This window comes from Schistocerca nitens, chromosome 2, assembly GCF_023898315.1.
Source record: "Schistocerca nitens isolate TAMUIC-IGC-003100 chromosome 2, iqSchNite1.1, whole genome shotgun sequence".
Taxonomy (NCBI): Eukaryota; Metazoa; Arthropoda; class Insecta; order Orthoptera; family Acrididae; genus Schistocerca; species Schistocerca nitens.
The window spans coordinates 490,294,842-490,309,110 of NC_064615.1; the positions used below are offsets into that span (position 1 = coordinate 490,294,842).

The following is a 14,269-nucleotide window of genomic DNA, read 5'->3' on the forward strand; positions in this document are numbered from 1 at the left end:
AATGATAACAAAATCAATACATTAGTAAAACAATCTTCCAGAAAGGCCTGCCTTGATCTCGAACCAGTTACCCTTCAAATAGATCAACAACTATTGTCATTGCAACACCACTACATACACAGGTCCCTGGTTCAAGAAGCCAGGACTCTAGTCAACTTGATAATTCCATTGCACACAACACCTTATGTAGTCTGCATTTAAGCCAAACCCCTGCAAAAACCTTATGGTCGTCATGATATCATCACCCACTGCAACCCAAAGTGAATAACTATTATATTTTTCTGCCATAACCATTGCTAAAAAAAGGCAAAAAAAAAAAACTATATTTCATTTTGGTCCATAGAAAAGGCACTTATCATACCTAACGCAAACAAGAATGCATAAACCTCTGAAACAATAAATCAAATAACTTGCTGGCGACACAACACATTCTTCACTTCACATAATGGTTCCACAAAGTCAAATGATCAAATACCACACGTAGCAAAAATAACTTCAAACATGAACACCTGCCAATAAGATTGCCCCACCAAATAGTTAGCTCACCATCTACGAACATGACCAAACTCAAAAAACTGTGCCACAATAATGTCACACAACACTTACACCACTGGTCAAAGGGCCATTCCGTGCCAAGTGGTCTAATATCGAGAAATGTTCCCACATGACCATCGTGGATTTTGATGAAATTTTGTATGAACATTCACACATGTTCTCGATGAACACTGGTGAAGCTTCAGTTTCAAAAATTCAATTTTTGCATAGATATAGTCACTTGTTTGAAACCATAGCACAGCTTCCAATAGTGTGTCCTTGAATTTTCAGCAACTTTGAGATGAGATATCTCTAAGTATTTGCATGAAAGAAACAAAACTTGGCCATCTCATACAACTTTTAGAGCTCTTTAAAGTAAAATATTAAGAAAAGGATTTCTGAGCAATTTTCATATAGATAATTTGAAGCGAAGTTGGATGAAAAAATAGCTGTTTAACAAAAAAATGCGAACTTTAGTTTTTTGTATCTCCAAAAGTAATTGTGGGATGTACATGAAACATTGCACACCATAACTCACCACCACAAGGTCTTAGAATATAAAATTTCATTCTCCTATTGCCTTCCATTATTTCACAAATCTAGGGTGAAGTTTACAATTTTTCAAAAAGTGCTAAAAATCGGTATTTTTAGTCAAATTTTTCAAAAACGTGTTTTCTCCAAACTCTTCTAAACTACGGTCATTAAAAAATGGTTCAAATGGCTCTGAGCACTATGGGACTCAACTGCTGTGGTCATTAGTCCCCTAGAACTTAGAGCTACTTAAACCTAACCAACCTAAGGACATCACACACATCCATGCCCGAGGCAGGATTCGAACCTGCGACCGTAGCAGTCGCACGGTTCCGGACTGCGCGCCTAGAACCGCGAGACCACCGCGGCCGGCTACGGTCATTAGAAAGAGCATATTCTAAACTATCTAGAAAAGTGGATTTGGTTTTGCAATGCAAGCATATAAGGCCTTAAAAAGTAGCATCATCAAAGAGGCGCACTGGAAGTTTGAACACATTTTTCTGGCACTCAAATTATACCTGAAATTTTTTATTTTGCGAAAATGTTAAGCTTATGCTTAGCGGAGCTGGTATACGTGAAAATTATAAGGAGATTCTCAGCAAGGCAGTTTGCAGTTTGAACTCTAAACAGTGCATGCTACATCGCTGTGAAAGGTGTCCTGGGCCCAAAGCTATAGCATCTGAAATTGCCAGCCATTTCCTAGATCATGAGCCACAGGAAGTTATTGTGTTTAAGCGATGGATACATACCGATCGGGCCACACTGGACACGAAGCAAATGGTAGTGGATGAATTTATTGAAGATGTAAAAAATAAAATATGGAGTCTGTCATGCCATCATTACATTGCCAAGCATCAAAGCTTGCATCTTAAAGGCCTTAAATGTCATCTGGCCGGCAATACACCATTCCTCTTGATATTTATCAGAAAATTAATGTAGCATATCAAAAATTGAAACAGGTTAGAGGAAAGAATCTAAGGAACCCAAGAGTACTTTCTAATTTTACATAGGGCACTTAAATAATTTTACTATCAGGCTTGGGAACCTGTGTAAAAAAACACTTTTCAGGCTTGGGATCATGTGGTGAAGAAACCCACCCATGGCTGTTGTTGCTAAGCTATCGGGCGTGGCCTCTATGGCAATGGGAATGCTGGTTTTCTCAGGTGAAATGAAACTAGCAGTGCTTAAGCCACCATAGCAACTCATTTATACACTTCTTTTCCATCAGTAAGCTGGTGTTGTTCATTAAACAGGCAACTAATAATTAGATAATTATGCAAATAAATTTTACAATTTACATTCTTTTGTGTGTGTGTGTGTGTGTGTGTGTGTGTGTGTGAGAGAGAGAGAGAGAGAGAGAGAGAGAGAGAGAGAGAGAGAGAGAGAGAGAGAGAGGGGGGGGGGGCAACAATTAAGAAATAACATTGTTTCTATTTTTATTCTTTTGCTGTTCGGACTTAAGCTAGGTCCTATTCATCAGGACTTCTTATTTCACTTATCCCAGGAATTAATGAACATGTATAAGGCAAAATAAAAGATTTCAGGTATAATTTGAGTGCCAGAAAAATGTGTTCAAACTTCCAGTGTGCCTCTTTGATGATGCTACTTTTTAGGGCGTTATATGCTTGCATTTGAAAACCAAATCCACTTTTCTAGATAGTTTAGAATATGCTCTTTCTAATGACCATAGTTTAGAAGAGTTTGGAGAAAACCCTTTTTTGAAAAATTTGACTAAAAATACCGATTTTAGCACTTTTTGAAAAATCGTCAACTTTACCCTAGTTTTGTGAAATAATGGAAAGCAATAGGAGAATGAAATTTTATATTCTAAGACTTTGTGTTGGTGAGGTATGGTGTGCAATGTTTCATGTACATCCCACAATTACTTTTGGAGATATAAAAAACTAAAGTTGGCATTTTTTTAAAAATGGCTATTTTTTCACCCAACTTTGCTTCAAATTATCTATATGAAAATTGCTCAGAAATCCTTTTCTTAATATTTTACTTTAAAGAGTTCTAAAAGTTGTATAAGATAGCCAAGTTTTGTTTCTTTCATCTCAAAGTTGCTGAAAATTCAAGGACGCGCTATAGAAAGCTGTGCTATAGTCTTAAACAAGTGACTGTATCTCCGAAAGTATTGAATTTCTGAAACTGAAACTTTACCAGTGTTCATTGAGAACATGTGTGAATGTTCATAGAAAATTTCATCAAAATCCATGAGGGTCATGTGGGAGCCTCTAGACCACTTGGCATGGAATGACCCTAAAGCAGACAGGTGGAATTAGATGCTTCCCTTGAGCCCATATTTCGGAGCGGTTAGGTCACTGCAGGCCAGATGCAATTCATTATCTTCAGATGTTGTGGCATCCCAGAAGGATTGAACGGGAAGGAAGAGGGGTAAAGAAAAACATTTGGTCAGGGGAGACTTCGCAGGTGAGATGGAAAAGAAAAACAGATTGTTGGGGACTGCATTGGAAGATACTTGAAAACCTGAGAGCTTAAAGGTGGAAGATAGGGTAATATGCAAGACAGAGATTACTGCTTAAACGTTGCACAAGAGTTAATAAGAGGGAAAAGCTGGGTGCCTTGTGCGTAACAGAAATGGGAGTGGGGGGGGGGGGGGGGGGCAGTGAAATATAGATAGGTAAGACAATGAAACATGTAGAAAACTATAATAGATTGAAGAAAAGAATTGTTACTGTGAACAAATGCCGAGACGGAATAAATTACCATAAATTAAGGCCAGGGGGATGACGAACCAAGAACATGTTGTAGCACTTGTTACTTCTTGCGGAGTTCTGAGGAACCGGTGTTGGGAGGGAAGACTGCAGATCTGGATAATGCCGTAATCTCTGTCTTGCATATTACCCTTCCTTCCACCGTTAAGCTCTCAGGTCTTCAAATCTTGCCCAATGCCGGCCCCAACAATCAGCCTTCCCTTCTCATCCCGTCCGATAAGTCTCCACTAACCCCGCAGTTCTGGGTGACTTTCCTGAAATCTACTCCTTTTCCCAGTCCTTTTCCTTCACCCCTCTTCCTCCCCTTCAACCTTTCTGCCCGAAGGGAGAGACACAGGCTCCAAAAGCTTACCTGAGTATAACTTTCTATTATGTGTGTGTTCTGCCACTGCTGGTGAGTAGTTATTTTTATCTATCCAGTTAAATTAATTTGTCAAAAATTGTTTTTGTTGTAATATTAATATACAGTATCAGGTACAAAATAAAATTAAAAAATGCAGAACAACAACATGCCTCAACAGACAGGTTATTGCATATGTCTTAACATAGCAGTAAGAGTACTCTTTCTCATAAAATAGCAGGTTCGTCACAGACTAGAAGACTGATGCATCAGCTGTCAAAATTAAGGCAACTATATATGCAGTTATTCATCACATACATCTGTTTTATGCCGCTCTCAACAGTACATATCATTGCAGCCAGGGAGCCAACAGACTGGCAGGTGGTGACCAGTAAAGGATAGGTGTTGACAATTTGACCAATAGGTGTCGCCAGTGTACCATGTATTTTTTTTCTTAAAATCATTTATGTGATTACATTGCAGTGTGATAGCTAAAATGTGGATAAAAGTAAATCTAAAAACATGTTTACAGAATTGTTGCCAATTAATAATTTTGGCAGACTCTAAAAAATTATTCTTATACCATTAATTATGCAATGTACATCTACATCTATACTCTGCAAACTACCATGGAGTACATGGCAGAGGATATGACCCATTGTACCAGTTGTTACACTTTTTTCCTGTCCCATTCACATATGGAGTGTGGGAAGAATGAGTGTTTCAATGCCTCTGTGTGTGCTGCAATTATTCTAATCTTATCCTCACAGTCCCTGTGTGAGCAGTACATTTAAAGCTGGTTCTTGAAACTTTGTTGGTAGACTTCGTTCGTAGTCTGCCTGGGTTCAGTTTCTTCAGCACATCTCTAACACGTTCCCGTGGGTCAGACAAACCTGTGACCATTCGCTCTGCTATTCTCTATATACATTCAATATCCCATGTTAGTTCAATTTGGTACTGGTCTCACATGTTGAGCAGTAGTCTCGAATGAGTGATTTTTAAGCAATCTCCTTTGCATACTGATGGCACTTTCCTAGTATTATACCAATAAACAGAAGTCTACCACCTTATTTACCCACATCTAAACCTCTGTGATTATTTCATGTCACATCCCTACAGTGTGTCTCACCTAGGTAATTGTGAGAGTTAGCCAATTTCAACTGTGACTCAATGATATTATTGCCATAGGAGACTACATTTGTTCGTTAATTTTGAAGTGCACAATTTTACATTTGTGAACATTTAAAGCCAGTTGCCAATCTTTGCACCACGTTGAAATCTTATCAAGAACTGACTGAATATTTATTCAGCTTCTTTCTGACAGTACTTCATTATAGATAACCAAATCATATGCAGGAAGTTTGAGGTTCCTATTAATATTGTCCTGAAGGTCGTTAATATACAGGGATCCCGACACACTTCCCTGAGTCACACCTGAAGTTACTTCTACATCTGACATCCATACCAAAAAGTCCTCAGTCCAATTATAAATTTCTCGATACCCCTTATAATCAAACTTTTGACCATAAGGGCACGTGTGGTACTGAGTCAACTGCTTTTCAGAAATCTAGGAGGACATCTACGTGACTGCCTTGATTCAAAACTTTCACTGTCATGTGACATAAAAGTGTGAGTTCAGTTTCACGTGATCAATGTATTGGAATCCATGCTGGTTGTCATGTGATTTAGTGTCAGTTTATTTTCTGTAAGCCATGAACTTAGTTAGGTGATGTACTGCACTATTTGAAGCCGAACCAATGTTGCACACATCATTTACTACCAAGCTAGTGTCATCAGCAAACAGAAATATTTTAGAGTTACCCGTAATACTAGAGGGCATATCATTTATATAAATAAGGAACAGGAGTGGCCCCAACACTGATCCCTGGGGCACCCACCACCCCCACCCCCCACCCCCCTCCCACTTGACTGTACCCCACTCAGACCGCACATCACAGCCATTCCCAACATTGTGAATAATGACCTTTTGCTGTCTGTTGCTGAAGTAAGAGGTGAACCAGTTGTGGGCTACTCCCCGTATTCCGTAATGGTCCAACTTTTGGAACCTTATAGAGGAAAGAGACTATAGCATTTTCAGTTGTTAAGACTCCTAAAGCCAAACTGTACATTTGATAGCAAATTGTGTGATATAAAATGATCAATTATCGTTACATACACAGCCTTTTCAATAACTTTTGCAAACACTGATGGCATAGGATTAGGTCTAAAATTATCTACATTATCCCTTTCTCTCTTTTTATAAAGTGGCTTTACTACTGAGTACTTTAATCATTCAGGAAACTGACAATTCCTAAAGGAAAAATTACAAATATGGCTAAATACAGGGCTAACATGTACAGCACAGTACTTTAATATTCTGCTAGACACTCCATCATAACCACGAGAGTCCTTAGTCTTCATTGAATTAATTATTGACTCAATCTCCCTCTCGTCTGTATCACCAAGGAGTATTTCAGACATAAATCTCGGAAAGGCATTTGCCAAGAAAGTTATGATTCCCTGTGGAAAATATTCGCAAATTAGAGATTTGAAGAGACTAGGTCAAGAGCAGAGCTTCCTCGTTCAGCTAGGCCAAAGTCTGTTGTTATAGATAAGAATCTTAAACTTGGCATGCAGTGTTTTGTGTAAACATCACAAAATGTCGAAGAAAAGTGTCCAAGGAGTATGGGATAGCAAGAACAAGCCTACGAGGGATACATAAAAAGCTGAAATTGAGACCATGGTGGCCCACTTTACTTGAAGGCCTAAATTAAGGTGATCTGGACAGATGTATGAAATTCTGTGACTTGTACACAATCCAACTGAAAACTGATCCAGTTTTACAAAAGCATTCTTTGAGGTGACAGTGTGACTTTTAAGGTGAATAGCAGAACAAACAATATTAACTACGTCTACTGGGATTCTTCTAAGCTTCATGTGGCAATGAAGACACTCTTGGTGTGAGTATAAGGGCAGGGATTTTCGGCGGTGAGTGGCAAACAGGGTACTATTGAATGTCCTTTATGTTCCCCAGGTATCACACATGTGAATTTTTCAGTCTGGGGAATACTAAAAAATGAAGTTCATTCCCTCAAGATTCATGATGTTGAGCTTATGTAGGAATGAATCCAATCTGAATCTGATAACCTACAGTTATGAAAGATTTTCAACAAAATTTGTAAATCAGTATTGGAAAGGTGCAATGTTTGCTGGACAGCATGGAAACAACTTTGAGCATCTTTCGTGGGTTCATTGAACTGTACATGTATTTCTGTGTTGATTATAAATTTGTATTGTCATTTGCTCAGTATTATTGTATCAAACACATTTTTGACAACTGGCCCACTTTGTACATCTCGAAAAGAAATATTCAGTGTTACCACCTCTCTTAAACATAAATGTTAAGTGGTTATGTTCAATTCAGTAGTAATGTAATGAAATGTTTATAAAGTGAATGTGGTAATACTCTAATCAGCCAGAACATTATGACCACTGACCTGCTATCATTATAAACCTGTCCAGGCGATAGCAGCATCACCTGGTGAGGAATGACTGCTATGAGACACACGCGTGGTGTCGTGTAGTATCAGTAAGTGTGCTGTCCGTGTGTAGAATGGGGAAGTTGCATGATCTATCTGAGTTTGACTGGAGGCAGATTGTGATAGCCTGAAGGATTGGCATTTTGGAAACTACTCCACTTGTTGGCTGTTCAAGCCGTGCGGGGTAGCTGAGCGGTCTGAGGCATCTTGTCGCAGTTGGCACAGATTCCCCCATCGGAGGTTCAAATCCTCCCTCGAGCATGGGTGTATGTGCCATCCTTAGCTTAAGTTAGATTAAGTAGTATGTAAGCTTAGGAACCGATGACCTCAGCAGTTTGGTCCCATAAGACCTTACCACAAATTTCCATTTCGGGTGTTCAAAGGAGTCATCTGGTTGGGCAGCCACCTCTCGTTATTAATGTCAAACATTGCAGTCTGGGCAGACTAGTAAAACAGGACAGGTGGCAAACTGTGGCAGAACTAATATCAGACTTTAATGCTGAGCAGAGTAAAAGTGTGTCTGAATGCACAGTCCATTGGACACTCCAAATGATGTGCCTCTGCCACTGATGACCCATACTGATGTCAATGTTAACACGATGGCAACTATGACGAAAATGGGCACATGACCATCTGCACTGGACATCGGTGCAGTGGCAAAGCATTGCTTGGTGTGATGAATCCCAGTGCCTTCTTCATCATGCCAACGGAAGGATGTGAATCTCTCATCTTCCAGGGGAACAGCGCCTTGACACCTGTATTGTGGATGGACACAAGCTGGTAGTGGCTTCATCATGCCCTGGGAAACATTTAAAAGGGCATCCATGGATCCAGTGGAGCTTGTGCAAGGCACCACGAGGGCCAAGGATTATCGTGCACTGGTTGCAGACCATGTACACCCCTTCATGACAGTCATGTTTTCCAGTGGCAGTGGCATTTTTCAACGAGCTAGTGCACCCTGTCGCAAAGCCAGGAGCATGATGTTGTTAGAAACACAGTGGTGATTTCCAGTTGATGTGCTGCCTCCCCTACTTGCCAGATCTGAATGCGGTTGAACCCATCTGGAATGTGACTGAACGTGGCATCAGAGCTCATCGCCACGTCCCCCTCAGAATTTACGGGCATTAGGTGACTTGTATGTACAGATGTGGTGCCAACTCCCTCCAGAGACCTACTGAGGCCTCATTGGTTCCATGCCACAATGTGTCGTCACTGTTACCTCTGCCAAAGGTGGTCATACAAGCTATTGGGCAGGTAGTCATAATGTTCTGTCTGATCACTGTATGTGGAGTTCCTTATATAAAGACTCCTGTCACAATGGTAGTATTCCAGATAGATTTAAACATGCTTTTGTCAAACCACTTTACAAAAATGAGACAAATGCTAATAAAGAATTGCCAACTCATCTTGTTACTGTCAATATTTTCAAACATATTCGAGATGATCATGTACAGGCGACTTCTTATGTACCTAGTGCAGGAAAACATAGTAGCAAACAATTTGGATTTCCACAAGGACTGTCAATTGAACAGACTGTATTTACCTTAGTGAATGATATGCTAGAACCAATAACTCGGAAATTGTTACCATTGGGAATATTTTGTAATTTGGTAAGGTTTTTGATTGTTTGAACCATGGTATCCTAATACTACGGAATAGTAGATGATGCGGGTTAATGGTTTTTATCGCATCTGTATTATTACAGAAAGCTCAGTTTCATGTCAACAACATGATAGATAGTCTCTGAGAATTTGAAGCGATCTGATGTTGAGCACAAGGTTGGATTAGGAGTACTCTGTTGTTTCTGATATACGTAAATGATCTCACTTGTAGGTGCAAAAGAAACAAATTTTGTACTTTTTGCTCATGATAAAAGTACAGAAATAAAAATATAGTACCAGGCACCTTACTGCAAAGGTCCCTAACAAAATATTCAAAAATGTCAACAGATGGTTTGTACCAGACAGATCATCACTGAATTATGAGAAGGCTCAGTGATACAGTTCAGTTCTTCTCATAGAATTCCATAAGCTATACAAACAGATTTCTGAGACTATGAAATAAAAATACATGTAATATGAAATTTTTAAGCACTAAAGAGAGATCACAAGCTCAATTGGAAAACCCTCTGCCTAGAAGTAATGAAGTGCCTTGATTCAGCTATATTTGCAGTTAAGGATGATTTCTGCTGTAGGCAATTCAAAAATGAAGAAACTCATTTATTGTGCATTTCCATTCACGAATAGTTTTCTGGGACAATTAAATTGATAGTGTTTTCAGGATACAGAAGCATGTTAAAATAAATTATATCTGGCTCCATTGTAGAACATCCTGCAGAAATATCTTTAAAAAACTGGGTGTTGTGACAAGTACTTAATATATGGTGCTGTGGTTGGCAACACCTATATAAGATAACAAGTGTCTGGTGCAGTTGTTACATTTGTTACAGCTGCTACAATGGCAGGTTATCAAGATTTAAGTGAGTTTGAACATGATGTTAGTCAGTGCATGAGCGATTTGACAGAGCATCTTCGAGGTACCGATGAAGTGAGGATTTTCCCGTACGATCATTTCATGAGTGTACTGTGACTATCAGGAGTCTGGTAAAACATCAAATCTCCGACATTGCAGTGACCAGAAAAAGATTGTGTAAGTACAGGACCAACTACAACTGAAGAGAATCTTTCACTGTGACAGAATTGCAACCCCTCCACAAATTGGTGCAGATTTCAATGCTGGGCCATCAGCAAGTGTCAACTTGCGAACTATTCAACGAAACATCATCACTATTGGCTTTCAGAGCCAAAGGCCCACTTGTGTACCCATGACAACTGCACGACACAAATCTTTACGCCTCGGCTGGGCTCGTCAGCCCTGTCATTGGACTGTTGATGATTGGTAACATGTTGCCTGGTTGGACGAGTCTCGTTTCAAATTTTATGAAACAGATGGGTATGTCTGGGTATGGAGATAACCTCATGAATCCATGGACATTGCATGTCAGCAGGGGACTATTCAAGATAGTCCAGGCTCTGTAATGGTGTGATGCATATGCAGTTGGAGTGATACTGGACCCCTGATACGTCTAGTTAAGACTCCTATCTGATCACCTGCATCTATTCATGTCCATTGTGCTTTCAGACAGACTTTGCAATTCCAGCAGGACGATGTGACACTCCACACATCCCTAATTGCTACAGAGTGGCTCCTGGAACATTCTTCTGAGTTTAACACTTCCACTAACCACCAAACTCCCCAAACATGAACACTATTGAGCATATCTGGGATGGCTTGCAACATTCTGTTCAGAAGAGATCTCCACTGCTTTGTACTCTTCGGATTTATGGACAGCCCTGCAGGACTCATGGTGTCAGTTCCCTCTACCACTGCTTCAGACATTAGTAGAGTCCATGCCACGTCATGTTGCAGCACTTCTGCGTGCTCATGGGGCCCTACACGATATTTGGCAGGTGTACCAGTTTCTTTGGCTCTTCAGTGTATATTTATTAGCATTCTCTTTCGTAACCAGTATTTCCTTTTTGTAAAAAAAGACCAAATATTTCAAGGGGCAAACATCAGTGCAGATAGAAGTCTGATACAAGGATACACGTGTATACAATAATATACCAGAGCACCTTAAATGTGTTGAAGTTTGAGACTGAATTAAAGAACTTTCTGTTGTGAACTACTACTACTACTACTACTACTACTACTACTACTACTGCTCCACTGAAGAGTATCCTCACAAACTCCTAAATTTTGTGTTTTTGTTTAATCTGTAATTAGAAATCACTTCACTGTTGGAAATCATATTTAAGGTATCCAGTAGACATTACTTTTATTTATTCAGTTCACTGTATTATATTTAAATTAACTGTCCATATTCATCTTTTTTTTTTTTTTTTTTCCACGTTACAGAGATGAGACTCCACAGAAGATATGGACTATCGTGAATGTCTTGTAAATGCAACAACATAAAAGTCTGATAGCTGGCAAAGCAAACCTTAAACTCGATTTTTTCTTCCGCCAAATCCTTCTATTCTGTAAAATGATTTTTAAATTAAAAACTAGTGTCCAGTGTAGTGTAAAAGTCAGATATTAACTTGTGTTGTAGTAATACATTTGTCATTAGAAGTATAAGTACAAAAGACTATTACTGTATATTCATTTAATTAAATTTAAGCCACTGTGCTATTTACATATTCAGTCAATCCATTAATAAAAGAACAGAAAAATGTTAAGGTGATGGTGTTAATGTTTTAGGTATTCTACATAGTCTCCCCATAATTGAGTACAACACGCAAATTTCATACAACCACATGAAACTGTCAGAAAAGTGCTTCATTGAGATGTTGTTAGCATTGGCATAGTTTGAATGTCAGCTATGTCATCAAAGCATTGACTCTTAATGAAGTTCTCCACTTTGTCAGTTTTGGAAGGTTTGTGTGGATAACACTAAACCCCGTCATCCCTGATGATTTTTTGCACAAAAGATTCGTCTGCATTTTGCGCTTCCATCAAGTTGTGGCAGATGTCCACACATTGCTTTTGTTCAGGTTCAAGGTATGCAGGACCAACGCACGCAGTTTTCTCTTCACCGGAACATTCTCCAGAAACATCTGGAACACTTTATGTAGAGATGTTGCTTCATTGCAATATGTGATGACGACGTTGATACTCTTTGGTTGCACACCTACTTTCGAACACTACCTGCTCACAACTGTTGGGTCGAATGCATACATTTTGCTGATAGTTGTTAACTCATGCAACCATCATAGTTATTATGCAGACTCTCCCATATACACCGGGAGTGAAACAAGTCTTGAAACATTTTCTTCATTTGTGTGGCCATATTGTCCATAGTAACTTTACAATTTTTGAGGGTATTTTTATTTTGTCATTGAAGCTACAAAAATATTTTCAAGAACTGAAACTTTATGGATGAATATATCCACACCACTTACGTACACATATTCTGTAACATGAATTGTTCTGCATCTACTCACTTAATGAAGCATATTTCTAAATATTTCACGTCAGTGGTTCCTGAAACTTTGCAAGTATGCTTTCATGAGAGATTGACAGCTATCTTAATGAGTCTACCAGTTCAGGTTTCTAAATGAGTCTACCAGTTCAGGTTTCTCAGAGTTTCTTGTGATGCTCTACCATGAGTCAAATGAAATTGTGATGAGCCATGGTGCCCTTCTTTGAATACATGCAAAAACCTCTGTTAATCATGCCTCAGGTACATCCCACACACAAGGGCAATATTGTAAGATAGGATGCACAAGTGATTTCTCTAATGACCTCTATGTCAGCGAGACGTTAAACCCCCACAAGTGGTTTGTAAAAATCTTCTTTGGGACTGTAAATGATTCTGGGTGAAAGAAGACCACTCACCGAAAAGCAGAAGTGTCCTTGTCAATAGGCACACACAAAAGAAGGAAAATCTGCTAGCTTTCTGAATTAGCCTTTGATGAGCCAGAGTGAAGTACATGCACACCCATGTGCACAGACACATGCATATTTATGCACGTACATGGTGCTGGCTGGACCGACAGTGCCAGTGCTATTTTTTGTCAGACACACTGTGTCTTTGGTGGGGCTAGCGTCGGGTGAGGCACGGAATGGAACTGGGGGCAGGTGCTTAGCAGCTGAGAGGGAAGCGTCCAGTGTGCCATCTAGAACTGCAAGATCGAGCTAAACTTACATCATATAATCAGCTTCTGTAATAATCCTGGTGTCAGTCTCCGATTTCCCACTGTCCCCACATCTGGCTGTTTCCTCTTTCAATTCTCCTCATCAGCTGCAGCGAGTACCATTTCCCTCTGGCCACCACAATTGTGCGAGCCCATATATATGCCACCCCTCCCTCTTGCAGTCTGCTGGCCGGAGTGACCATGCGGTTCTGGGTGCTACAGTCTGGAACCGTGTGACCGCTACGGTCGCAAGTTCGAATCCTGCCTCGGGCTGGGATGTGTGTGATGTCCTTAGGTTGGTTGGGTTTAAGTAGTTCTAAGTTCTAGGGGACTGATGACATAAGAAGTTAAGTCCCATAGTGCTCAGAGCCATTTGAACCTCCTGTAATCGTAGCTGGCTAACCCGTCACCTCCATCCCAGCCACTAACCACAACCAGCTCCCCCCTCTCCTCCCCCTCCTCTCCTACTACCCACTCTCCTACTACCCCCTCTCCTACTACCCCCTCTCCTACTACCCCCTCTCCTACTACCCCCTCTCCTACTACCCCCCTCTCCTACTACCCCCCTCTCCTACTACCCCCCTCTCCTACTACCCCCCCCCTCTCCTACTACCCCCCCCCCTCTCCTACTACCCCCCCCTCTCCTACTACCCCCCCTCTCCTACTACCCCCCCCCTCTCCTACTACCCCCCCCCCCCCGCCTACTACCCCCACCCCCTCTCCTACTACCCCCACCCCCTCTCCTACTACCCCCACCCCCTCTCCTACTACCCCCACCCCCTCTCCTACTACCCCCACCCCCTCTCCTACTACCCCCACCCCCTCTCCTACTACCCCCACCCCCTCTCCTACTACCCCCACCCCCTCTCCTACTACCCCCACCCCCTC

The 14,269-nt window shown here is 40.6% G+C and overlaps 1 protein-coding gene across 1 annotated transcript in view; it reads left to right on the forward strand.

Annotated features, from left to right (window-relative positions):
• The window catches only part of LOC126236435 (nuclear pore complex protein Nup85), a 149,847-nt gene that overhangs the window by 1,876 nt on the left and 133,702 nt on the right, over positions 1-14,269 (forward strand). The window lies entirely within an intron of this gene.